We start from the raw sequence: 24491 nt of genomic DNA on the forward strand, positions 1-24491 counted from the left end.
TTGGGTTTACACAACTGCTTGTATCCATGATTAAACCTCACACAACTGCTTGTCTCCATGATTAAACCTCACATCATCTCATCAGTGAATAAAACTGTACATTTGGGGTCTGCTAAATTTGAGTGCCATGCTCAAGATCAACCACCTTAGACATGCTGGTGCACCCCAGATGGGACTTGAACCCACAATCCCTGGCTTAGGAGGCCAGTGCCTTATCCATTAGGCCACTGGGGATTGATGTGTAAATTTCTTTTTACTGTTAAAAAACAAAAAACAAAAAACAGAAGCTTGTCTTAGTATCCACACACAATAAGCTCAGTGTCTGTAACAATATCATTTCTCTTGCACCTACAGTGTCACACAGCCAATAGGCAAGGTTCTTTAAGATAGTGAAACTCTTTAGTTTTCGTTTGTTTGTAAACGGAAAAAAGATGCGCATCGTGGTGGCAGCACAGTTTAAGAAAACTCAGGTCATAAAAATGAAATGTTCCAACCATTGAACAAGAGGGCTGCAAAGGCAAAACAAGTACGACATGCACATTTTTCTTTTCAATTTTCTTTTCCTTATACCCCTTGTATCTTCTTCTATCCACCTTACCACTTGCCTCGATCTATATTTATCATGTTTTCTCCCTTGCGCCGACTCTCAATATTTGGGCACAGCTATTTTGTTCTCCTCTGTCCGTGGTGTATGCAGTTTGTCCTTTAGTTGGATTCTTTTCACTGATGGATTGTCAGTAAATCCGCTTAGCAACCAAAGTGGAACTTTGCTTAAGCTCCGCCCCTTGGACACAAATTGCCAAAGATAACACTTCTACTAAAAAAAAGGCAATCCCTAACAAAAATAGTAAGATGAATTTAAGAGCAAATAAAAACAAGGGCAAACAGAGGGACAAAATCGAATCCCTTTACATCCTGTAGGACTGGTGAGGCATTGAGAGCTGGTTGGAGACACCGTGCTGGACCTTGCAGATAAACCAATTAAAAGCAAATGCAAAAACTGCTCCAGGTGAGGCTTGAACTCACAACCTCGGCATTGCTCAACAGATACTGCCTTATACGTACCGCGCGCTAACCGATTGCGCCACTGGAGCAAGTCGCTTGCTCTGTTACTGCTGTGTTTTCACCCAAACCTGCGCTGTCAAAGTGTTCTCAAGTCTCTTCTTATGAGTTGAATGCAAGTTTCATGTGGCAATTTCATAATCGTACAGATATATTCACTAAAGTGAGAATTGTCCAGAATTTAAAGTGAATTTTAAAATCAAGGCCAACGCAGCTGAACCGAAGGCGTAGGTAACTTGGAGAAAATTTTCCACTTGGGCCTTTAAATTGAAATACACTTGGAATTCCTGATCATTTTCACTTTAGTGAATAACCCTGTTGGGTTTTACACAACTGCTTGTATCCATGATTAAACCTCACACAACTGCTTGTCTCCATGATTAAACCTCACATCATCTCATCAGTGAATAAAACTGTACATTTGGGGTCTGCTAAATTTGAGTGCCATGCTCAAGATCAACCACCTTAGACATGCTGGTGCACCCCAGATGGGACTTGAACCCACAATCCCTGGCTTAGGAGGCCAGTGCCTTATCCATTCGGCCACTGGGGCTTGATGTGTAAATTTCTTTTAACTGTTAAAAAAAAAAAAAAAAAAACCAGAAGCTTGTCTTAGTATCCACACACAATAAGCTCAGTGTCTGTAACAATATCATTTCTCTTGCACCTACAGTGTCACACAGCCAATAGGCAAGGTTCTTTAAGATAGTGAAACTCTTTAGTTTTCATTTGTTTGTAAACGGAAAAAAGATGCGCATCGTGGTGGCAGCACAGTTTAAGAAAACTCAGGTCATAAAAATGGAATGTTCCAACCATTGAACAAGAGGGCTGCAAAGGCAAAACAAGTACGACATGCAAATCTTTCTTTTCAATTTTCTTTTCCTTATACCCCTTGTATCTTCTTCTATCCACCTTACCACTTGCCTCGATCTATATTTATCATGTTTTCTCCCTTGCGCCGACTCTCAATATTTGGGCACAGCTATTTTGTTCTCCTCTGTCCGTGGTGTATGCAGTTTGTCCTTTAGTTGGATTCTTTTCACTGATGGATTGTCAGTAAATCCGCTTAGCAACCAAAGTGGAACTTTGCTTAAGCTCCGCCCCTTGGACAAAAATTGCCAAAGATAACACTTCTACAAAAAAAAGGCAATCCCTAACAAAAATAGTAAGATGAATTTAAGAGCAAATAAAAACAAGGGCAAACAGAGGGACAAAATCGAATCCCTTTACATCGTGTAGGACTGGTGAGGCGTTGAGAGCTGGTTGGAGACACCGTGCTGGACCTTGCAGATAAACCAATTAAAAGCAAATGCAAAAACTGCTCCAGGTGAGGCTTGAACTCACAACCTCGGCATTGCTCAACAGATACTGCCTTATAAGTACCGCGCGCTAAACGATTGCGCCACTAGAGCAAGTCGCTTGTTCTGCCTCTGCTGTGTTTTCACCCAAACCTGCGCTGTCAAAGTGTTCTCAAGTCTCTTCTTAGGAGTTGAATGCAAGTTTCATGTGGCAATTTCATAATCGTACAGATATATTCACTAAAGTGAGAATTGTCCAGAATTTAAAGTGAATTTTAAAATCAAGGCCAACGCAGCTGAACCGAAGGCGTAGGTAACTTGGAGAAAATTTTCCACTTGGGCCTTTAAATTGAAATACACTTGGAATTCCTGATCATTTTCACTTTAGTGAATAACCCTGTTGGGTTTACACAACTGCTTGTATCCATGATTAAACCTCACACAACTGCTTGTCTCCATGATTAAACCTCACATCATCTCATCAGTGAATAAAACTGTACATTTGGGGTCTGCTAAATTTGAGTGCCATGCTCAAGATCAACCACCTTAGACATGCTGGTGCACCCCAGATGGGACTTGAACCCACAATCCCTGGATTAGGAGGCCAGTGCCTTATCCATTAGGCCACTGTGGCTTGATGTGTAAATTTATTTTAACTATTAAAAAAAAAACAAAAAAAACAGAAGCTTGTCTTAGTATCCACACACAATAAGCTCAGTGTCTGTAACAATATTATTTCTCTTGCACCTACAGTGTCACACAGCCAATAGGCAAGGTTCTTTAAGATAGTGAAACTCTTTAGTTTTCGTTTGTTTGTAAACGGAAAAAAGATGCGCATCGTGGTGGCAGCACAGTTTAAGAAAACTCAGGTCATAAAAATGGAATGTTCCAACCATTGAACAAGAGGGCTGCAAAGGCAAAACAAGTACGACATGCACATTTTTCTTTTCAATTTTCTTTTCCTTATACCCCTTGTATCTTCTTCTATCCACCTTACCACTTGCCTCGATCTATATTTATCATGTTTTCTCCCTTGCGCCGACTCTCAATATTTGGGCACAGCTATTTTGTTCTCCTCTGTCCGTGGTGTATGCAGTTTGTCCTTTAGTTGGATTCTTTTCACTGATGGATTGTCAGTAAATCCGCTTAGCAACCAAAGTGGAACTTTGCTTAAGCTCCGCCCCTTGGACAAAAATTGCCAAAGATAACACTTCTACAAAAAAAAGGCAATCCCTAACAAAAATAGTAAGATGAATTTAAGAGCAAATAAAAACAAGGGCAAACAGAGGGACAAAATCAAATCCCTTTACATCGTGTAGGACTGGTGAGGCGTTGAGAGCTGGTTGGAGACACCGTGCTGGACCTTGCAGATAAACCAATTAAAAGCAAATGCAAAAACTGCTCCAGGTGAGGCTTGAACTCACAACCTTGGCATTGCTCAACAGATACTGCCTTATAAGTACCGCGCGCTAACTGATTGCGCCACTGCAGCAAGTCGCTTGCTCTGTTACTGCCGTGTTTTCACCCAAACCTGCGCTGTCAAAGTGTTCTCAAGTCTCTTCTTATGAGTTAAATGCAAGTTTCATGTGGCAATTTCAAAATCGTACAGATATATTCACTAAAGTGAGAATTGTCCAGAATTTAAAGTGAATTTTAAAATCAAGGCCAACGCAGCTGAACCGAAGGCGTAGGTAACTTGGAGAAAATTTTCCACTTGGGCCTTTAAATTGAAATACACTTAGAATTCCTGATCATTCTCACTTTAGTGAATAACCCTGTTGGGTTTACACAACTGCTTGTCTCCAAGATTAAACCTCACACAACTGCTTGTCTCCATGATTAAACCTCACATCATCTCATCAGTGAATAAAACTGTACATTTGGGGTCTGCTAAATTTGAGTGCCATGCTCAAGATCAACCACCTTAGACATGTTGGTGCACCCCAGATGGGACTTGAACACACAATCCCTGGCTTAGGAGGCCAGTGCCTTATCCATTAGGCCACTGGGGCTTGATGTGTAAATTTCTTTTAACTGTTAAAAAAAAAAAAAAAAAAAAACCAGAAGCTTGTCTTAGTATCCACACACAATAAGCTCAGTGTCTGTAACAATATCATTTCTCTTGCACCTACAGTGTCACACAGCCAATAGGCAAGGTTCTTTAACCCCTTAAGGACACATGACGTGTGTGACATGTCATGATTCCCTTTTATTCCAGAAGTTTGGTCCTTAAGGGGTTAAGATAGTGAAACTCTTTAGTTTTCGTTTGTTTGTAAACGGAAAAAAGATGCGCATCGTGGTGGCAGCACAGTTTAAGAAAACTCAGGTCATAAAAATGGAATGTTCCAACCATTGAACAAGAGGGCTGCAAAGGCAAAACAAGTACGACATGCAAATTTTTCTTTTCAATTTTCGTTTCCTTATACCCCTTGTATCTTCTTCTATCCACCTTACCACTTGCCTCGATCTATATTTATCATGTTTTCTCCCTTGCGCCGACTCTCAATATTTGGGCACAGCTATTTTGTTCTCCTCTGTCCGTGGTGTATGCAGTTTGTCCTTTAGTTGGATTCTTTTCACTGATGGATTGTCAGTAAATCCGCTTAGCAACCAAAGTGGAACTTTGCTTAAGCTCCGCCCCTTGGACACAAATTGCCAAAGATAACACTTCTACTAAAAAAAAGGCAATCCCTAACAAAAATAGTAAGATGAATTTAAGAGCAAATAAAAACAAGGGCAAACAGAGGGACAAAATCGAATCCCTTTACATCCTGTAGGACTGGTGAGGCATTGAGAGCTGGTTGGAGACACCGTGCTGGACCTTGCAGATAAACCAATTAAAAGCAAATGCAAAAACTGCTCCAGGTGAGGCTTGAACTCACAACCTCGGCATTGCTCAACAGATACTGCCTTATAAGTACCGCGCGCTAACCGATTGCGCCACTGGAGCAAGTCGCTTGCTCTGTTACTGCTGTGTTTTCACCCAAACCTGCGCTGTCAAAGTGTTCTCAAGTCTCTTCTTATGAGTTGAATGCAAGTTTCATGTGGCAATTTCATAATCGTACAGATATATTCACTAAAGTGAGAATTGTCCAGAATTTAAAGTGAATTTTAAAATCAAGGCCAACGCAGCTGAACCGAAGGCGTAGGTAACTTGGAGAAAATTTTCCACTTGGGCCTTTAAATTGAAATACACTTGGAATTCCTGATCATTTTCACTTTAGTGAATAACCCTGTTGGGTTTTACACAACTGCTTGTATCCATGATTAAACCTCACACAACTGCTTGTCTCCATGATTAAACCTCACATCATCTCATCAGTGAATAAAACTGTACATTTGGGGTCTGCTAAATTTGAGTGCCATGCTCAAGATCAACCACCTTAGACATGCTGGTGCACCCCAGATGGGACTTGAACCCACAATCCCTGGCTTAGGAGGCCAGTGCCTTATCCATTCGGCCACTGGGGCTTGATGTGTAAATTTCTTTTAACTGTTAAAAAAAAAAAAAAAAAAAACCAGAAGCTTGTCTTAGTATCCACACACAATAAGCTCAGTGTCTGTAACAATATCATTTCTCTTGCACCTACAGTGTCACACAGCCAATAGGCAAGGTTCTTTAAGATAGTGAAACTCTTTAGTTTTCGTTTGTTTGTAAACGGAAAAAAGATGCGCATCGTGGTGGCAGCACAGTTTAAGAAAACTCAGGTCATAAAAATGGAATGTTCCAACCATTGAACAAGAGGGCTGCAAAGGCAAAACAAGTACGACATGCAAATTTTTCTTTTCAATTTTCTTTTCCTTATACCCCTTGTATCTTCTTCTATCCACCTTACCATTTGCCTCGATCTATATTTATCATGTTTTCTCCCTTGCGCCGACTCTCAATATTTGGGCACAGCTATTTTGTTCTCCTCTGTCCGTGGTGTATGCAGTTTGTCCTTTAGTTGGATTCTTTTCACTGATGGATTGTCAGTAAATCCGCTTAGCAACCAAAGTGGAACTTTGCTTAAGCTCCGCCCCTTGGACAAAAATTGCCAAAGATAACACTTCTACAAAAAAAAGGCAATCCCTAACAAAAATAGTAAGATGAATTTAAGAGCAAATAAAAACAAGGGCAAACAGAGGGACAAAATCAAATCCCTTTACATCGTGTAGGACTGGTGAGGCGTTGAGAGCTGGTTGGAGACACCGTGCTGGACCTTGCAGATAAACCAATTAAAAGCAAATGCAAAAACTGCTCCAGGTGAGGCTTGAACTCACAACCTCGGCATTGCTCAACAGATACTGCCTTATAAGTACCGCGCGCTAACTGATTGCGCCACTGCAGCAAGTCGCTTGCTCTGCCACTGCTGTGTTTTCACCCAAACCTGCGCTGTCAAAGTGTTCTCAAATCTCTTCTTATGAGTTGAATGCAAGTTTCATGTGGCAATTTCATAATCGTACAGATATATTCACTAAAGTGAGAATTGTCCAGAATTTAAAGTGAATTTTAAAATCAAGGCCAACGCAGCTGAACCGAAGGCGTAGGTAACTTGGAGAAAATTTGCCACTTGGGCCTTTAAATTGAAATACACTTGGAATTCCTGATCATTCTCACTTTAGTGAATAACCCTGTTGGGTTTACACAACTGCTTGTCTCCAAGATTAAACCTCACACAACTGCTTGTCTCCATGATTAAACCTCACATCATCTCATCAGTGAATAAAACTGTACATTTGGGGTCTGCTAAATTTGAGTGCCATGCTCAAGATCAACCACCTTAGACATGCTGGTGCACCCCAGATGGGACTTGAACACACAATCCCTGGCTTAGGAGGCCAGTGCCTTATCCATTAGGCCACTGGGGCTTGATGTGTAAATTTCTTTTAACTGTTAAAAAAAAAAAAAAAAAAAAAACAGAAGCTTGTCTTAGTATCCACACACAATAAGCTCAGTGTCTGTAACAATATCATTTCTCTTGCACCTACAGTGTCACACAGCCAATAGGCAAGGTTCTTTAACCCCTTAAGGACACATGACGTGTGTGACATGTCATGATTCCCTTTTATTCCAGAAGTTTGGTCCTTAAGGGGTTAAGATAGTGAAACTCTTTAGTTTTCGTTTGTTTGTAAACGGAAAAAAGATGCGCATCGTGGTGGCAGCACAGTTTAAGAAAACTCAGGTCATAAAAATGGAATGTTCCAACCATTGAACAAGAGGGCTGCAAAGGCAAAACAAGTACGACATGCACATTTTTCTTTTCAATTTTCGTTTCCTTATACCCCTTGTATCTTCTTCTATCCACCTTACCATTTGCCTCGATCTATATTTATCATGTTTTCTCCCTTGCGCCGACTCTCAATATTTGGGCACAGCTATTTTGTTCTCCTCTGTCCGTGGTGTATGCAGTTTGTCCTTTAGTTGGATTCTTTTCACTGATGGATTGTCAGTAAATCCGCTTAGCAACCAAAGTGGAACTTTGCTTAAGCTCCGCCCCTTGGACAAAAATTGCCAAAGATAACACTTCTACAAAAAAAAGGCAATCCCTGACAAAAATAGTAAGATGAATTTAAGAGCAAATAAAAACAAGGGCAAACAGAGGGACAAAATCGAATCCCTTTACATCGTGTAGGACTGGTGAGGCGTTGAGAGCTGGTTGGAGACACCGTGCTGGACCTTGCAGATAAACCAATTAAAAGCAAATGCAAAAACTGCTCCAGGTGAGGCTTGAACTCACAACCTCGGCATTGCTCAACAGATACTGCCTTATAAGTACCGCGCGCTAACCGATTGCGCCACTAGAGCAAGTCGCTTGTTCTGCCTCTGCTGTGTTTTCACCCAAATCTGCGCTGTCAAAGTGTTCTCAAGTCTCTTCTTAGGAGTTGAATGCAAGTTTCATGTGGCAATTTCATAATCGTACAGATATATTCACTAAAGTGAGAATTGTCCAGAATTTAAAAAGAATTTTAAAATCAAGTCCAACGCAGCTGAACCGAAGGCGTAGGTAACTTGGCGAAAATTTTCCACTTGGGACTTTAAATTGAAATACACTTGGAATTCCTGATCATTTACACTGTAGTGAATAACCCTGTTGGGTTTACAGAACTGCTTGTCTCCATGATTAAACCTCACACAACTGCTTGTCTCCATGATTAAACCTCACACAACTGCTTGTCTCCATGATTAAACCTCACATCATCTCATCAGTGAATAAAACTGTACATTTGGGGTCTGCTAAATTTGAGTGCCATGCTCAAGATCAACCACCTTAGACATGCTGGTGCACCCCAGATGGGACTTGAACCCACAATCCCTGGATTAGGAGGCCAGTGCCTTATCCATTAGGCCACTGTGGCTTGATGTGTAAATTTATTTTAACTATTAAAAAAAAACAAAAAAAACAGAAGCTTGTCTTAGTATCCACACACAATAAGCTCAGTGTCTGTAACAATATTATTTCTCTTGCACCTACAGTGTCACACAGCCAATAGGCAAGGTTCTTTAAGATAGTGAAACTCTTTAGTTTTCGTTTGTTTGTAAACGGAAAAAAGATGCGCATCGTGGTGGCAGCACAGTTTAAGAAAACTCAGGTCATAAAAATGGAATGTTCCAACCATTGAACAAGAGGGCTGCAAAGGCAAAACAAGTACGACATGCACATTTTTCTTTTCAATTTTCTTTTCCTTATACCCCTTGTATCTTCTTCTATCCACCTTACCACTTGCCTCGATCTATATTTATCATGTTTTCTCCCTTGCGCCGACTCTCAATATTTGGGCACAGCTATTTTGTTCTCCTCTGTCCGTGGTGTATGCAGTTTGTCCTTTAGTTGGATTCTTTTCACTGATGGATTGTCAGTAAATCCGCTTAGCAACCAAAGTGGAACTTTGCTTAAGCTCCGCCCCTTGGACAAAAATTGCCAAAGATAACACTTCTACAAAAAAAAGGCAATCCCTAACAAAAATAGTAAGATGAATTTAAGAGCAAATAAAAACAAGGGCAAACAGAGGGACAAAATCAAATCCCTTTACATCGTGTAGGACTGGTGAGGCGTTGAGAGCTGGTTGGAGACACCGTGCTGGACCTTGCAGATAAACCAATTAAAAGCAAATGCAAAAACTGCTCCAGGTGAGGCTTGAACTCACAACCTTGGCATTGCTCAACAGATACTGCCTTATAAGTACCGCGCGCTAACTGATTGCGCCACTGCAGCAAGTCGCTTGCTCTGTTACTGCCGTGTTTTCACCCAAACCTGCGCTGTCAAAGTGTTCTCAAGTCTCTTCTTATGAGTTAAATGCAAGTTTCATGTGGCAATTTCAAAATCGTACAGATATATTCACTAAAGTGAGAATTGTCCAGAATTTAAAGTGAATTTTAAAATCAAGGCCAACGCAGCTGAACCGAAGGCGTAGGTAACTTGGAGAAAATTTTCCACTTGGGCCTTTAAATTGAAATACACTTGGAATTCCTGATCATTCTCACTTTAGTGAATAACCCTGTTGGGTTTACACAACTGCTTGTCTCCAAGATTAAACCTCACACAACTGCTTGTCTCCATGATTAAACCTCACATCATCTCATCAGTGAATAAAACTGTACATTTGGGGTCTGCTAAATTTGAGTGCCATGCTCAAGATCAACCACCTTAGACATGTTGGTGCACCCCAGATGGGACTTGAACACACAATCCCTGGCTTAGGAGGCCAGTGCCTTATCCATTAGGCCACTGGGGCTTGATGTGTAAATTTCTTTTAACTGTTAAAAAAAAAAAAAAAAAAAAACCAGAAGCTTGTCTTAGTATCCACACACAATAAGCTCAGTGTCTGTAACAATATCATTTCTCTTGCACCTACAGTGTCACACAGCCAATAGGCAAGGTTCTTTAACCCCTTAAGGACACATGACGTGTGTGACATGTCATGATTCCCTTTTATTCCAGAAGTTTGGTCCTTAAGGGGTTAAGATAGTGAAACTCTTTAGTTTTCGTTTGTTTGTAAACGGAAAAAAGATGCGCATCGTGGTGGCAGCACAGTTTAAGAAAACTCAGGTCATAAAAATGGAATGTTCCAACCATTGAACAAGAGGGCTGCAAAGGCAAAACAAGTACGACATGCACATTTTTCTTTTCAATTTTCGTTTCCTTATACCCCTTGTATCTTCTTCTATCCACCTTACCATTTGCCTCGATCTATATTTATCATGTTTTCTCCCTTGCGCCGACTCTCAATATTTGGGCACAGCTATTTTGTTCTCCTCTGTCCGTGGTGTATGCAGTTTGTCCTTTAGTTGGATTCTTTTCACTGATGGATTGTCAGTAAATCCGCTTAGCAACCAAAGTGGAACTTTGCTTAAGCTCCGCCCCTTGGACAAAAATTGCCAAAGATAACACTTCTACAAAAAAAAGGCAATCCCTGACAAAAATAGTAAGATGAATTTAAGAGCAAATAAAAACAAGGGCAAACAGAGGGACAAAATCGAATCCCTTTACATCGTGTAGGACTGGTGAGGCGTTGAGAGCTGGTTGGAGACACCGTGCTGGACCTTGCAGATAAACCAATTAAAAGCAAATGCAAAAACTGCTCCAGGTGAGGCTTGAACTCACAACCTCGGCATTGCTCAACAGATACTGCCTTATAAGTACCGCGCGCTAACCGATTGCGCCACTAGAGCAAGTCGCTTGTTCTGCCTCTGCTGTGTTTTCACCCAAATCTGCGCTGTCAAAGTGTTCTCAAGTCTCTTCTTAGGAGTTGAATGCAAGTTTCATGTGGCAATTTCATAATCGTACAGATATATTCACTAAAGTGAGAATTGTCCAGAATTTAAAAAGAATTTTAAAATCAAGTCCAACGCAGCTGAACCGAAGGCGTAGGTAACTTGGCGAAAATTTTCCACTTGGGACTTTAAATTGAAATACACTTGGAATTCCTGATCATTTACACTGTAGTGAATAACCCTGTTGGGTTTACAGAACTGCTTGTCTCCATGATTAAACCTCACACAACTGCTTGTCTCCATGATTAAACCTCACACAACTGCTTGTCTCCATGATTAAACCTCACATCATCTCATCAGTGAATAAAACTGTACATTTGGGGTCTGCTAAATTTGAGTGCCATGCTCAAGATCAACCACCTTAGACATGCTGGTGCACCCCAGATGGGACTTGAACCCACAATCCCTGGATTAGGAGGCCAGTGCCTTATCCATTAGGCCACTGTGGCTTGATGTGTAAATTTATTTTAACTATTAAAAAAAAACAAAAAAAACAGAAGCTTGTCTTAGTATCCACACACAATAAGCTCAGTGTCTGTAACAATATTATTTCTCTTGCACCTACAGTGTCACACAGCCAATAGGCAAGGTTCTTTAAGATAGTGAAACTCTTTAGTTTTCGTTTGTTTGTAAACGGAAAAAAGATGCGCATCGTGGTGGCAGCACAGTTTAAGAAAACTCAGGTCATAAAAATGGAATGTTCCAACCATTGAACAAGAGGGCTGCAAAGGCAAAACAAGTACGACATGCACATTTTTCTTTTCAATTTTCTTTTCCTTATACCCCTTGTATCTTCTTCTATCCACCTTACCACTTGCCTCGATCTATATTTATCATGTTTTCTCCCTTGCGCCGACTCTCAATATTTGGGCACAGCTATTTTGTTCTCCTCTGTCCGTGGTGTATGCAGTTTGTCCTTTAGTTGGATTCTTTTCACTGATGGATTGTCAGTAAATCCGCTTAGCAACCAAAGTGGAACTTTGCTTAAGCTCCGCCCCTTGGACAAAAATTGCCAAAGATAACACTTCTACAAAAAAAAAGGCAATCCCTAACAAAAATAGTAAGATGAATTTAAGAGCAAATAAAAACAAGGGCAAACAGAGGGACAAAATCGAATCCCTTTACATCGTGTAGGACTGGTGAGGCGTTGAGAGCTGGTTGGAGACACCGTGCTGGACCTTGCAGATAAACCAATTAAAAGCAAATGCAAAAACTGCTCCAGGTGAGGCTTGAACTCACAACCTCGGCATTGCTCAACAGATACTGCCTTATAAGTACCGCGCGCTAACCGATTGCGCCACTAGAGCAAGTCGCTTGTTCTGCTTCTGCTGTGTTTTCACCCAAACCTGCGCTGTCAAAGTGTTCTCAAGTCTCTTCTTAGGAGTTGAATGCAAGTTTCATGTGGCAATTTCATAATCGTACAGATATATTCACTAAAGTGAGAATTGTCCAGAATTTAAAGTGAATTTTAAAATCAAGGCCAACGCAGCTGAACCGAAGGCGTAGGTAACTTGGAGAAAATTTTCCACTTGGGCCTTTAAATTGAAATACACTTGGAATTCCTGATCATTTTCACTTTAGTGAATAACCCTGTTGGGTTTACACAACTGCTTGTATCCATGATTAAACCTCACACAACTGCTTGTCTCCATGATTAAACCTCACATCATCTCATCAGTGAATAAAACTGTACATTTGGGGTCTGCTAAATTTGAGTGCCATGCTCAAGATCAACCACCTTAGACATGCTGGTGCATCCCAGATGGGACTTGAACCCACAATCCCTGGCTTAGGAGGCCAGTGCCTTATCCATTAGGCCACTGGGGCTTGATGTGTAAATTTCTTTTTACTGTTAAAAAACAAAAAACAAAAAACAGAAGCTTGTCTTAGTATCCACACACAATAAGCTCAGTGTCTGTAACAATATCATTTCTCTTGCACCTACAGTGTCACACAGCCAATAGGCAAGGTTCTTTAAGATAGTGAAACTCTTTAGTTTTCGTTTGTTTGTAAACGGAAAAAAGATGCGCATCGTGGTGGCAGCACAGTTTAAGAAAACTCAGGTCATAAAAATGAAATGTTCCAACCATTGAACAAGAGGGCTGCAAAGGCAAAACAAGTACGACATGCACATTTTTCTTTTCAATTTTCTTTTCCTTATACCCCTTGTATCTTCTTCTATCCACCTTACCACTTGCCTCGATCTATATTTATCATGTTTTCTCCCTTGCGCCGACTCTCAATATTTGGGCACAGCTATTTTGTTCTCCTCTGTCCGTGGTGTATGCAGTTTGTCCTTTAGTTGGATTCTTTTCACTGATGGATTGTCAGTAAATCCGCTTAGCAACCAAAGTGGAACTTTGCTTAAGCTCCGCCCCTTGGACACAAATTGCCAAAGATAACACTTCTACTAAAAAAAAGGCAATCCCTAACAAAAATAGTAAGATGAATTTAAGAGCAAATAAAAACAAGGGCAAACAGAGGGACGAAATCGAATCCCTTTATATCCTGTATGACTGGTGAGACATTGAGAGCTGGTTGGAGACACCGTGCTGGACCTTGCAGATAAACCAATTAAAAGCAAATGCAAAAACTGCTCCAGGTGAGGCTTGAACTCACAACCTCGGCATTGCTCAACAGATACTGCCTTATAAGTACCGCGCGCTAACCGATTGCGCCACTGGTGCAAGTCGCTTGCTCTTTTACTGCTGTGTTTTCACCCAAACCTGCGCTGTCAAAGTGTTCTCAGGTCTCTTCTTATGAGTTGAATGCAAGTTTCATGTGGCAATTTCATAATCGTACAGATATATTCACTAAAGTGAGAATTGTCCAGAATTTAAAGTGAATTTTAAAATCAAGGCCAACGCAGCTGAACCGAAGGCGTAGGTAACTTGGAGAAAATTTTCCACTTGGGCCTTTAAATTGAAATACACTTGAAATTCCTGATCATTTTCACTTTAGTGAATAACCCTGTTGGGTTTTACACAACTGCTTGTATCCATGATTAAACCTCACACAACTGCTTGTCTCCATGATTAAACCTCACATCATCTCATCAGTGAATAAAACTGTACATTTGGGGTCTGCTAAATTTGAGTGCCACGCTCAAGATCAACCACCTTAGACATGCTGGTGCACCCCAGATGGGACTTGAACCCACAATCCCTGGCTTAGGAGGCCAGTGCCTTATCCATTAGGCCACTGGGGCTTGATGTGTAAATTTCTTTTTACTGTTAAAAAACAAAAAACAAAAAACAGAAGCTTGTCTTAGTATCCACACACAATAAGCTCAGTGTCTGTAACAATATCATTTCTCTTGCACCTACAGTGTCACACAGCCAATAGGCAAGGTTCTTTAAGATAGTGAAACTCTTTAGTTTTCGTTTGTTTGTAAATGGAAAAAAGATGCGCATCGTGGTGGCAGCACAGTTTAAGAAAACTCAGGTCATAAAAATGAAATGTTCCAACCATTGAACAAGAGGGCTGCAAAGGCAAAACAAGTACGACATGCACATTTTTCTTTTCAATTTTCTTTTCCTTATACCCCTTGTATCTTCTTCTATCCACCTTACCACTTGCCTCGATCTATATTTATCATGTTTTCTCCCTTGCGCCGACTCTCAATATTTGGGCACAGCTATTTTGTTCTCCTCTGTCCGTGGTGTATGCAGTTTGTCCTTTAGTTGGATTCTTTTCACTGATGGATTGTCAGTAAATCCGCTTAGCAACCAAAGTGGAACTTTGCTTAAGCTCCGCCCCTTGGACAAAAATTGCCAAAGATAACACTTCTACAAAAAAAAGGCAATCCCTGACAAAAATAGTAAGTTGAATTTAAGAGCAAATAAAAACAAGGGCAAACAGAGGGACAAAATCGAATCCCTTTACATCGTGTAGGACTGGTGAGGCGTTGAGAGCTGGTTGGAGACACCGTGCTGGACCTTGCAGATAAACCAATTAAAAGCAAATGCAAAAACTGCTCCAGGTGAGGCTTGAACTCACAACCTCGGCATTGCTCAACAGATACTGCCTTATAAGTACCGCGCGCTAACCGATTGCGCCACTAGAGCAAGTCGCTTGTTCTGCCTCTGCTGTGTTTTCACCCAAACCTGCGCTGTCAAAGTGTTCTCAAGTCTCTTCTTAGGAGTTGAATGCAAGTTTCATGTGGCAATTTCATAATCGTACAGATATATTCACTAAAGTGAGAATTGTCCAGAATTTAAAAAGAATTTTAAAATCAAGTCCAACGCAGCTGAACCGAAGGCGTAGGTAACTTGGCGAAAATTTTCCACTTGGGACTTTAAATTGAAATACACTTGGAATTCCTGATCATTTACACTGTAGTGAATAACCCTGTTGGGTTTACAGAACTGCTTGTCTCCATGATTAAACCTCACACAACTGCTTGTCTCCATGATTAAACCTCACACAACTGCTTGTCTCCATGATTAAACCTCACATCATCTCATCAGTGAATAAAACTCTACATTTGGGGTCTGCTAAATTTGAGTGCCATGCTCAAGATCAACCACCTTAGACATGCTGGTGCACCCCAGATGGGACTTGAACCCACAATCCCTGGATTAGGAGGCCAGTGCCTTATCCATTAGGCCACTGTGGCTTGATGTGTAAATTTATTTTAACTATTAAAAAAAAACAAAAAAAACAGAAGCTTGTCTTAGTATCCACACACAATAAGCTCAGTGTCTGTAACAATATTATTTCTCTTGCACCTACAGTGTCACACAGCCAATAGGCAAGGTTCTTTAAGATAGTGAAACTCTTTAGTTTTTGTTTGTTTGTAAACGGAAAAAAGATGCGCATCGTGGTGGCAGCACAGTTTAAGAAAACTCAGGTCATAAAAATGGAATGTTCCAACCATTGAACAAGAGGGCTGCAAAGGCAAAACAAGTACGACATGCACATTTTTCTTTTCAATTTTCTTTTCCTTATACCCCTTGTATCTTCTTCTATCCACCTTACCACTTGCCTCGATCTATATTTATCATGTTTTCTCCCTTGCGCCGACTCTCAATATTTGGGCACAGCTATTTTGTTCTCCTCTGTCCGTGGTGTATGCAGTTTGTCCTTTAGTTGGATTCTTTTCACTGATGGATTGTCAGTAAATCCGCTTAGCAACCAAAGTGGAACTTTGCTTAAGCTCCGCCCCTTGGACAAAAATTGCCAAAGATAACACTTCTACAAAAAAAAGGCAATCCCTAACAAAAATAGTAAGATGAATTTAAGAGCAAATAAAAACAAGGGCAAACAGAGGGACAAAATCAAATCCCTTTACATCGTGTAGGACTGGTGAGGCGTTGAGAGCTGGTTGGAGACACCGTGCTGGACCTTGCAGATAAACCAATTAAAAGCAAATGCAAAAACTGCTCCAGGTGAGGCTTGAACTCACAACCTTGGCATTGCTCAACAGATACTGCCTTATAAGTACCGCGCGCTAACCGATTGCGCCACTGCAGCAAGTCGCTTGCTCTGCCACTGCTGTGTTTTCACCCAAACCTGCGCTGTCAAAGTGTTCTCAAGTCTCTTCTCATGAGTTGTATGCAAGTTTCATGTGGCAATTTCATAATCGTACAGATATATTCACTAAAGTGAGAATTGTCCAGAATTTAAAGTGAATTTTAAAATCAAGGCCAACGCAGCTGAACCGAAGGCGTAGGTAACTTGGAGAAAATTTGCCACTTGGGCCTTTAAATTGAAATACACTTGGAATTCCTGATCATTCTCACTTTAGTGAATAACCCTGTTGGGTTTACACAACTGCTTGTCTCCAAGATTAAACCTCACACAACTGCTTGTCTCCATGATTAAACCTCACATCATCTCATCAGTGAATAAAACTGTACATTTGGGGTCTGCTAAATTTGAGTGCCATGCTCAAGTTCAACCACCTTAGACATGCTGGTGCACCCCAGATGGGACTAGAACCCACAATCCCTGGCTTAGGAGGCCAGCGCCTTATCCATTAGGCCACTGGGGCTTGATGTGTAAATTTCTTTTAACTGTTAAAAAAAAAAAAAAAAAAACCAGAAGCTTGTCTTAGTATCCACACACAATAAGCTCAGTGTCTGTAACAATATCATTTCTCTTGCACCTACAGTGTCACACAGCCAATAGGCAAGGTTCTTTAAGATAGTGAAACTCTTTAGTTTTCGTTTGTTTGTAAACGGAAAAAAGATGCGCATCGTGGTGGCAGCACAGTTTAAGAAAACTCAGGTCATAAAAATGGAATGTTCCAACCATTGAACAAGAGGGCTGCAAAGGCAAAACAAGTACGACATGCAAATCTTTCTTTTCAATTTTCTTTTCCTTATACCCCTTGTATCTTCTTCTATCCACCTTACCACTTGCCTCGATCTATATTTATCATGTTTTCTCCCTTGCGCCGACTCTCAATATTTGGGCACAGCTATTTTGTTCTCCTCTGTCCGTGGTGTATGCAGTTTGTCCTTTAGTTGGATTCTTTTCACTGATGGATTGTCAGTAAATCCGCTTAGCAACCAAAGTGGAACTTTGCTTAAGCTCCGCCCCTTGGACACAAATTGCCAAAGATAACACTTCTACTAAAAAAAAGGCAATCCCTAACAAAAATAGTAAGATGAATTTAAGAGCAAATAAAAACAAGGGCAAACAGAGGGACAAAATCGAATCCCTTTACATCGTGTAGGACTGGTGAGGCGTTGAGAGCTGGTTGGAGACACCGTGCTGGACCTTGCAGATAAACCAATTAAAAGCAAATGCAAAAACTGCTCCAGGTGAGGCTTGAACTCACAACCTCGGCATTGCTCAACAGATACTGCCTTATAAGTACCGCGCGCTAACCGATTGCGCCACCAGAGCAAGTCGCTTGCTCTGTTACTGCCGTGTTTTCACCCAAACCTGCGCTGTCAAAGTGTTCTCAAGTCTCTTCTTATGAGTTGAATGCAAGTTTCATGTGGCAATTTCATAATCGTACAGATATATTCACTAAAGTGAGAATTGTCCAGAATTTAAAGTGAATTTTAAAATCAAGGCCAACGCAGCTGAACCGAAGGCGTAAGTAACTTGGAGAAAATTTTCCACTTGGGCCTTTAAATTGAAATACACTTGGAATTCCTGATCATTTTCACTTTAGTGAATAACCCTGTTTGGTTTTACACAACTGCTTGTATCCATGATTAAACCTCACACAACTGCTTGTCTCCATGATTAAACCTCACATCATCTCATCAGTGAATAAAACTGTACATTTGGGGTCTGCTAAATTTGAGTGCCATGCTCAAGATCAACCACCTTAGACATGCTGGTGCACCCCAGATGGGACTTGAACCCACAATCCCTGGCTTAGGAGGCCAGTGCCTTATCCATTAGGCCACTGGGGCTTGATGTGTAAATTTCTTTTAACTGTTAAAAAAAAAACAAAAAAAAACCAGAAGCTTGTCTTAGTATCCACACACAATAAGCTCAGTGTCTGTAACAATATCATTTCTCTTGCACCTACAGTGTCACACAGCCAATAGGCAAGGTTCTTTAAGATAGTGAAACTCTTTAGTTTTCGTTTGTTTGTAAACGGAAAAAAGATGCGCATCGTGGTGGCAGCACAGTTTAAGAAAACTCAGGTCATAAAAATGGAATGTTCCAACCATTGAACAAGAGGGCTGCAAAGGCAAAACAAGTACGACATGCAAATTTTTCTTTTCAATTTTCTTTTCCTTATACCCCTTGTATCTTCTTCTATCCACCTTACCATTTGCCTCGATCTATATTTATCATGTTTTCTCCCTTGCGCCGACTCTCAATATTTGGGCACAGCTATTTTGTTCTCCTCTGTCCGTGGTGTATGCAGTTTGTCCTTTAGTTGGATTCTTTTCACTGATGGATTGTCAGTAAATCCGCTTAGCAACCAAAGTGGAACTTTGCTTAAGCTCCGCCCCTTGGACAAAAATTGCCAAAGATAACACTTCTACAAAAAAAAGGCAATCCCTGACAAAAATAGTAAGATGAATTTAAGAGCAAATAAAAACAAGGGCAAACAGAGGGACAAAATCGAATCCCTTTACATCGTGTATGACTGGTGAGGCGTTGAGAGCTGGTTGGAGACACCGTGCTGGACCTTGCAGATAAACCAATTAAAAGCAAATGCAAAAACTGCTCCAGGTGAGGCTTGAACACACAACCTCGGCATTGCTCAACAGATACTGCCTTATAAGCACCGCGCGCTAACCGATTGCGCCACTAGAGCAAGTCGCTTGTTCTGCTTCTGCTGTGTTTTCACCCAAACCTGCGCTGTCAAAGTGTTCTCAAGTCTCTTCTTAGGAGTTGAATGCAAGTTTCATGTGGCAATTTCATAATCGTACAGATATATTCACTAAAGTGAGAATTGTCCAGAATTTAAAAAGAATTTTAAAATCAAGTCCAACGCAGCTGAACCGAAGGCGTAGGTAACTTGGCGAAAATTTTCCACTTGGGACTTTAAATTGAAATACACTTGGAATTCCTGATCATTTACACTTTAGTGAATAACCCTGTTGGGTTTACAGAACTGCTTGTCTCCATGATTAAACCTCACACAACTGCTTGTCTCCATGATTAAACCTCACATCATCTCATCAGTGAATAAAACTGTACATTTGGGGTCTGCTAAATTTGAGTGCCATGCTCAAGATCAACAACCTTAGACATGCTGGTGCACCCCAGATGGGACTTGAACCCACAATCCCTGGCTTAGGAGGCCAGTGCCTTATCCATTAGGCCACTGGGGCTTGATGTGTAAATTTATTTTAACTATTAAAAAAAAAAAAAAAAACAGAAGCTTGTCTTAGTATCCACACACAATAAGCTCAGTGTCTGTAACAATATTATTTCTCTTGCACCTACAGTGTCACACAGCCAATAGGCAAGGTTCTTTAAGATAGTGAAACTCTTTAGTTTTCGTTTGTTTGTAAACGGAAAAAAGATGCGCATCGTGGTGGCAGCACAGTTTAAGAAAACTCAGGTCATAAAAATGGAATGTTCCAACCATTGAACAAGAGGGCTGCAAAGGCAAAACAAGTACGACATGCACATTTTTCTTTTCAATTTTCTTTTCCTTATACCCCTTGTATCTTCTTCTATCCACCTTACCACTTGCCTCGATCTATATTTATCATGTTTTCTCCCTTGCGCCGACTCTCAATATTTGGGCACAGCTATTTTGTTCTCCTCTGTCCGTGGTGTATGCAGTTTGTCCTTTAGTTGGATTCTTTTCACTGATGGATTGTCAGTAAATCCGCTTAGCAACCAAAGTGGAACTTTGCTTAAGCTCCGCCCCTTGGACAAAAATTGCCAAAGATAACACTTCTACAAAAAAAAAGGCAATCCCTAACAAAAATAGTAAGATGAATTTAAGAGCAAATAAAAACAAGGGCAAACAGAGGGACAAAATCGAATCCCTTTACATCGTGTAGGACTGGTGAGGCGTTGAGAGCTGGTTGGAGACACCGTGCTGGACCTTGCAGATAAACCAATTAAAAGCAAATGCAAAAACTGCTCCAGGTGAGGCTTGAACTCACAACCTCGGCATTGCTCAACAGATACTGCCTTATAAGTACCGCGCGCTAACCGATTGCGCCACTGGAGCAAGTCGCTTGCTCTGTTACTGCTGTGTTTTCACCCAAACCTGCGCTGTCAAAGTGTTCTCAAGTCTCTTCTTATGAGTTGAATGCAAGTTTCATGTGGCAATTTCATAATCGTACAGATATATTCACTAAAGTGAGAATTGTCCAGAATTTAAAGTGAATTTTAAAATCAAGGCCAACGCAGCTGAACCGAAGGCGTAGGTAACTTGGAGAAAATTTTCCACTTGGGCCTTTAAATTGAAATACACTTGGAATTCCTGATCATTTTCACTTTAATGAATAACCCTGTTGGGTTTTACACAACTGCTTGTCTCCATGATTAAACCTCACATCATCTCATCAGTGAATAAAACTGTACATTTGGGGTCTGCTAAATTTGAGTGCCATGCTCAAGATCAACCACCTTAGACATGCTGGTGCACCCCAGATGGGACTTGAACCCACAATCCCTGGCTTAGGAGGCCAGTGCCTTATCCATTAGGCCACTGGGGCTTGATGTGTAAATTTCTTTTAACTGTTAAAAAAAAAACAAAAAAAAACCAGAAGCTTGTCTTAGTATCCACACACAATAAGCTCAGTGTCTGTAACAATATCATTTCTCTTGCACCTACAGTGTCACACAGCCAATAGGCAAGGTTCTTTAAGATAGTGAAACTCTTTAGTTTTCGTTTGTTTGTAAACGGAAAAAAGATGCGCATCGTGGTGGCAGCACAGTTTAAGAAAACTCAGGTCATAAAAATGGAATGTTCCAACCATTGAACAAGAGGGCTGCAAAGGCAAAACAAGTACGACATGCAAATTTTTCTTTTCAATTTTCTTTTCCTTATACCCCTTGTATCTTCTTCTATCCACCTTACCATTTGCCTCGATCTATATTTATCATGTTTTCTCCCTTGCGCCGACTCTCAATATTTGGGCACAGCTATTTTGTTCTCCTCTGTCCGTGGTGTATGCAGTTTGTCCTTTAGTTGGATTCTTTTCACTGATGGATTGTCAGTAAATCCGCTTAGCAACCAAAGTGGAACTTTGCTTAAGCTCCGCCCCTTGGACAAAAATTGCCAAAGATAACACTTCTACAAAAAAAAGGCAATCCCTGACAAAAATAGTAAGATGAATTTAAGAGCAAATAAAAACAAGGGCAAACAGAGGGACAAAATCGAATCCCTTTACATCGTGTATGACTGGTGAGGCGTTGAGAGCTGGTTGGAGACACCGTGCTGGACCTTGCAGATAAACCAATTAAAAGCAAATGCAAAAACTGCTCCAGGTGAGGCTTGAACACACAACCTCGGCATTGCTCAACAGATACTGCCTTATAAGTACCGCGCGCTAACCGATTGCGCCACTAGAGCAAGTCGCTTGTTCTGCTTCTGCTGTGTTTTCACCCAAACCTGCGCTGTCAAAGTGTTCTCAAGTCTCTTCTTAGGAGTTGAATGCAAGTTTCATGTGGCAATTTCATAATCGTACAGATATATTCACTAAAGTGAGAATTGTCCAGAATTTAAAAAGAATTTTAAAATCAAGTCCAACGCAGCTGAACCGAAGGCGTAGGTAACTTGGCGAAAATTTTCCACTTGGGACTTTAAATTGAAATACACTTGGAATTCCTGATCATTTACACTTTAGTGAATAACCCTGTTGGGTTTACAGAACTGCTTGTCTCCATGATTAAACCTCACACAACTGCTTGTCTCCATGATTAAACCTCACATCATCTCATCAGTGAATAAAACTGTACATTTGGGGTCTGCTAAATTTGAGTGCCATGCTCAAGATCAACAACCTTAGACATGCTGGTGCACCCCAGATGGGACTTGAACCCACAATCCCTGGCTTAGGAGGCCAGTGCCTTATCCATTAGGCCACTGGGGCTTGATGTGTAAATTTATTTTAACTATTAAAAAAAAACAAAAAAAACAGAAGCTTGTCTTAGTATCCACACACAATAAGCTCAGTGTCTGTAACAATATTATTTCTCTTGCACCTACAGTGTCACACAGCCAATAGGCAAGGTTCTTTAAGATAGTGAAACTCTTTAGTTTTCGTTTGTTTGTAAACGGAAAAAAGATGCGCATCGTGGTGGCAGCACAGTTTAAGAAAACTCAGGTCATAAAAATGGAATGTTCCAACCATTGAACAAGAGGGCTGCAAAGGCAAAACAAGTACGACATGCAAATTTTTCTTTTCAATTTTCTTTTCCTTATACCCCTTGTATCTTCTTCTATCCACCTTACCATTTGCCTCGATCTATATTTATCATGTTTTCTCCCTTGCGCCGACTCTCAATATTTGGGCACAGCTATTTTGTTCTCCTCTGTCCGTGGTGTATGCAGTTTGTCCTTTAGTTGGATTCTTTTCACTGATGGATTGTCAGTAAATCCGCTTAGCAACCAAAGTGGAACTTTGCTTAAGCTCCGCCCCTTGGACAAAAATTGCCAAAGATAACACTTCTACAAAAAAAAGGCAATCCCTGACAAAAATAGTAAGATGAATTTAAGAGCAAATAAAAACAAGGGCAAACAGAGGGACAAAATCGAATCCCTTTACATCGTGTATGACTGGTGAGGCGTTGAGAGCTGGTTGGAGACACCGTGCTGGACCTTGCAGATAAACCAATTAAAAGCAAATGCAAAAACTGCTCCAGGTGAGGCTTGAACACACAACCTCGGCATTGCTCAACAGATACTGCCTTATAAGCACCGCGCGCTAACCGATTGCGCCACTAGAGCAAGTCGCTTGTTCTGCTTCTGCTGTGTTTTCACCCAAACCTGCGCTGTCAAAGTGTTCTCAAGTCTCTTCTTAGGAGTTGAATGCAAGTTTCATGTGGCAATTTCATAATCGTACAGATATATTCACTAAAGTGAGAATTGTCCAGAATTTAAAAAGAATTTTAAAATCAAGTCCAACGCAGCTGAACCGAAGGCGTAGGTAACTTGGCGAAAATTTTCCACTTGGGACTTTAAATTGAAATACACTTGGAATTCCTGATCATTTACACTTTAGTGAATAACCCTGTTGGGTTTACAGAACTGCTTGTCTCCATGATTAAACCTCACACAACTGCTTGTCTCCATGATTAAACCTCACATCATCTCATCAGTGAATAAAACTGTACATTTGGGGTCTGCTAAATTTGAGTGCCATGCTCAAGATCAACAACCTTAGACATGCTGGTGCACCCCAGATGGGACTTGAACCCACAATCCCTGGCTTAGGAGGCCAGTGCCTTATCCATTAGGCCACTGGGGCTTGATGTGTAAATTTATTTTAACTATTAAAAAAAAACAAAAAAAACAGAAGCTTGTCTTAGTATCCACACACAATAAGCTCAGTGTCTGTAACAATATTATTTCTCTTGCACCTACAGTGTCACACAGCCAATAGGCAAGGTTCTTTAAGATAGTGAAACTCTTTAGTTTTCGTTTGTTTGTAAACGGAAAAAAGATGCGCATCGTGGTGGCAGCACAGTTTAAGAAAACTCAGGTCATAAAAATGGAATGTTCCAACCATTGAACAAGAGGGCTGCAAAGGCAAAACAAGTACGACATGCACATTTTTCTTTTCAATTTTCTTTTCCTTATACCCCTTGTATCTTCTTCTATCCACCTTACCACTTGCCTCGATCTATATTTATCATGTTTTCTCCCTTGCGCCGACTCTCAATATTTGGGCACAGCTATTTTGTTCTCCTCTGTCCGTGGTGTATGCAGTTTGTCCTTTAGTTGGATTCTTTTCACTGATGGATTGTCAGTAAATCCGCTTAGC

At 40.7% G+C, this 24491-nt stretch overlaps 27 non-coding genes across 27 annotated transcripts; all 27 read right to left on the reverse strand.

Moving 5' to 3' along the window:
- Window positions 1-161: 161 nt before the first annotated feature.
- Window positions 162-234, reverse strand: TRNAR-CCU (transfer RNA arginine (anticodon CCU)). Its single transcript has one exon. It is a non-coding gene; the product is annotated as a tRNA-Arg (tRNA).
- Window positions 235-1001: 767 nt separating this feature from the next.
- TRNAI-UAU (transfer RNA isoleucine (anticodon UAU)) lies at window positions 1002-1094 on the reverse strand. The gene is given in 2 exon segments: window positions 1002-1037; window positions 1057-1094. It is a non-coding gene; the product is annotated as a tRNA-Ile (tRNA).
- Window positions 1095-1542: 448 nt separating this feature from the next.
- Window positions 1543-1615, reverse strand: TRNAR-CCU (transfer RNA arginine (anticodon CCU)). The gene has a single exon. It is a non-coding gene; the product is annotated as a tRNA-Arg (tRNA).
- A 766-nt stretch (window positions 1616-2381) lies between these two features.
- On the reverse strand, window positions 2382-2474 carry TRNAI-UAU (transfer RNA isoleucine (anticodon UAU)). Its single transcript is given in 2 exon segments — window positions 2382-2417; window positions 2437-2474. It is a non-coding gene; the product is annotated as a tRNA-Ile (tRNA).
- Window positions 2475-4299: 1825 nt separating this feature from the next.
- Window positions 4300-4372, reverse strand: TRNAR-CCU (transfer RNA arginine (anticodon CCU)). The gene has a single exon. It is a non-coding gene; the product is annotated as a tRNA-Arg (tRNA).
- An 845-nt stretch (window positions 4373-5217) lies between these two features.
- On the reverse strand, window positions 5218-5310 carry TRNAI-UAU (transfer RNA isoleucine (anticodon UAU)). The gene is given in 2 exon segments: window positions 5218-5253; window positions 5273-5310. It is a non-coding gene; the product is annotated as a tRNA-Ile (tRNA).
- A 448-nt stretch (window positions 5311-5758) lies between these two features.
- Window positions 5759-5831, reverse strand: TRNAR-CCU (transfer RNA arginine (anticodon CCU)). Its single transcript has one exon. It is a non-coding gene; the product is annotated as a tRNA-Arg (tRNA).
- Window positions 5832-6598: 767 nt separating this feature from the next.
- TRNAI-UAU (transfer RNA isoleucine (anticodon UAU)) lies at window positions 6599-6691 on the reverse strand. Its single transcript is given in 2 exon segments — window positions 6599-6634; window positions 6654-6691. It is a non-coding gene; the product is annotated as a tRNA-Ile (tRNA).
- Window positions 6692-7138: 447 nt separating this feature from the next.
- Window positions 7139-7211, reverse strand: TRNAR-CCU (transfer RNA arginine (anticodon CCU)). The gene has a single exon. It is a non-coding gene; the product is annotated as a tRNA-Arg (tRNA).
- Window positions 7212-8055: 844 nt separating this feature from the next.
- TRNAI-UAU (transfer RNA isoleucine (anticodon UAU)) lies at window positions 8056-8148 on the reverse strand. The gene is given in 2 exon segments: window positions 8056-8091; window positions 8111-8148. It is a non-coding gene; the product is annotated as a tRNA-Ile (tRNA).
- A 1855-nt stretch (window positions 8149-10003) lies between these two features.
- Window positions 10004-10076, reverse strand: TRNAR-CCU (transfer RNA arginine (anticodon CCU)). Its single transcript has one exon. It is a non-coding gene; the product is annotated as a tRNA-Arg (tRNA).
- Window positions 10077-10920: 844 nt separating this feature from the next.
- Window positions 10921-11013, reverse strand: TRNAI-UAU (transfer RNA isoleucine (anticodon UAU)). Its single transcript is given in 2 exon segments — window positions 10921-10956; window positions 10976-11013. It is a non-coding gene; the product is annotated as a tRNA-Ile (tRNA).
- A 1316-nt stretch (window positions 11014-12329) lies between these two features.
- On the reverse strand, window positions 12330-12422 carry TRNAI-UAU (transfer RNA isoleucine (anticodon UAU)). Its single transcript is given in 2 exon segments — window positions 12330-12365; window positions 12385-12422. It is a non-coding gene; the product is annotated as a tRNA-Ile (tRNA).
- A 445-nt stretch (window positions 12423-12867) lies between these two features.
- TRNAR-CCU (transfer RNA arginine (anticodon CCU)) lies at window positions 12868-12942 on the reverse strand. Its single transcript has one exon. It is a non-coding gene; the product is annotated as a tRNA-Arg (tRNA).
- A 767-nt stretch (window positions 12943-13709) lies between these two features.
- Window positions 13710-13802, reverse strand: TRNAI-UAU (transfer RNA isoleucine (anticodon UAU)). Its single transcript is given in 2 exon segments — window positions 13710-13745; window positions 13765-13802. It is a non-coding gene; the product is annotated as a tRNA-Ile (tRNA).
- Window positions 13803-14250: 448 nt separating this feature from the next.
- Window positions 14251-14323, reverse strand: TRNAR-CCU (transfer RNA arginine (anticodon CCU)). The gene has a single exon. It is a non-coding gene; the product is annotated as a tRNA-Arg (tRNA).
- A 766-nt stretch (window positions 14324-15089) lies between these two features.
- TRNAI-UAU (transfer RNA isoleucine (anticodon UAU)) lies at window positions 15090-15182 on the reverse strand. Its single transcript is given in 2 exon segments — window positions 15090-15125; window positions 15145-15182. It is a non-coding gene; the product is annotated as a tRNA-Ile (tRNA).
- Window positions 15183-16497: 1315 nt separating this feature from the next.
- Window positions 16498-16590, reverse strand: TRNAI-UAU (transfer RNA isoleucine (anticodon UAU)). The gene is given in 2 exon segments: window positions 16498-16533; window positions 16553-16590. It is a non-coding gene; the product is annotated as a tRNA-Ile (tRNA).
- A 447-nt stretch (window positions 16591-17037) lies between these two features.
- Window positions 17038-17110, reverse strand: TRNAR-CCU (transfer RNA arginine (anticodon CCU)). Its single transcript has one exon. It is a non-coding gene; the product is annotated as a tRNA-Arg (tRNA).
- A 767-nt stretch (window positions 17111-17877) lies between these two features.
- On the reverse strand, window positions 17878-17970 carry TRNAI-UAU (transfer RNA isoleucine (anticodon UAU)). The gene is given in 2 exon segments: window positions 17878-17913; window positions 17933-17970. It is a non-coding gene; the product is annotated as a tRNA-Ile (tRNA).
- A 448-nt stretch (window positions 17971-18418) lies between these two features.
- TRNAR-CCU (transfer RNA arginine (anticodon CCU)) lies at window positions 18419-18491 on the reverse strand. Its single transcript has one exon. It is a non-coding gene; the product is annotated as a tRNA-Arg (tRNA).
- A 1307-nt stretch (window positions 18492-19798) lies between these two features.
- TRNAR-CCU (transfer RNA arginine (anticodon CCU)) lies at window positions 19799-19871 on the reverse strand. Its single transcript has one exon. It is a non-coding gene; the product is annotated as a tRNA-Arg (tRNA).
- A 764-nt stretch (window positions 19872-20635) lies between these two features.
- Window positions 20636-20728, reverse strand: TRNAI-UAU (transfer RNA isoleucine (anticodon UAU)). Its single transcript is given in 2 exon segments — window positions 20636-20671; window positions 20691-20728. It is a non-coding gene; the product is annotated as a tRNA-Ile (tRNA).
- Window positions 20729-21145: 417 nt separating this feature from the next.
- TRNAR-CCU (transfer RNA arginine (anticodon CCU)) lies at window positions 21146-21218 on the reverse strand. Its single transcript has one exon. It is a non-coding gene; the product is annotated as a tRNA-Arg (tRNA).
- Window positions 21219-21985: 767 nt separating this feature from the next.
- On the reverse strand, window positions 21986-22078 carry TRNAI-UAU (transfer RNA isoleucine (anticodon UAU)). The gene is given in 2 exon segments: window positions 21986-22021; window positions 22041-22078. It is a non-coding gene; the product is annotated as a tRNA-Ile (tRNA).
- A 447-nt stretch (window positions 22079-22525) lies between these two features.
- Window positions 22526-22598, reverse strand: TRNAR-CCU (transfer RNA arginine (anticodon CCU)). Its single transcript has one exon. It is a non-coding gene; the product is annotated as a tRNA-Arg (tRNA).
- Window positions 22599-23902: 1304 nt separating this feature from the next.
- On the reverse strand, window positions 23903-23975 carry TRNAR-CCU (transfer RNA arginine (anticodon CCU)). The gene has a single exon. It is a non-coding gene; the product is annotated as a tRNA-Arg (tRNA).
- Window positions 23976-24491: the final 516 nt, after the last annotated feature.

The sequence above is a fragment of the Pelobates fuscus genome, chromosome 6 (assembly GCF_036172605.1).
Source record: "Pelobates fuscus isolate aPelFus1 chromosome 6, aPelFus1.pri, whole genome shotgun sequence".
Taxonomy (NCBI): domain Eukaryota; kingdom Metazoa; phylum Chordata; class Amphibia; order Anura; family Pelobatidae; genus Pelobates; species Pelobates fuscus.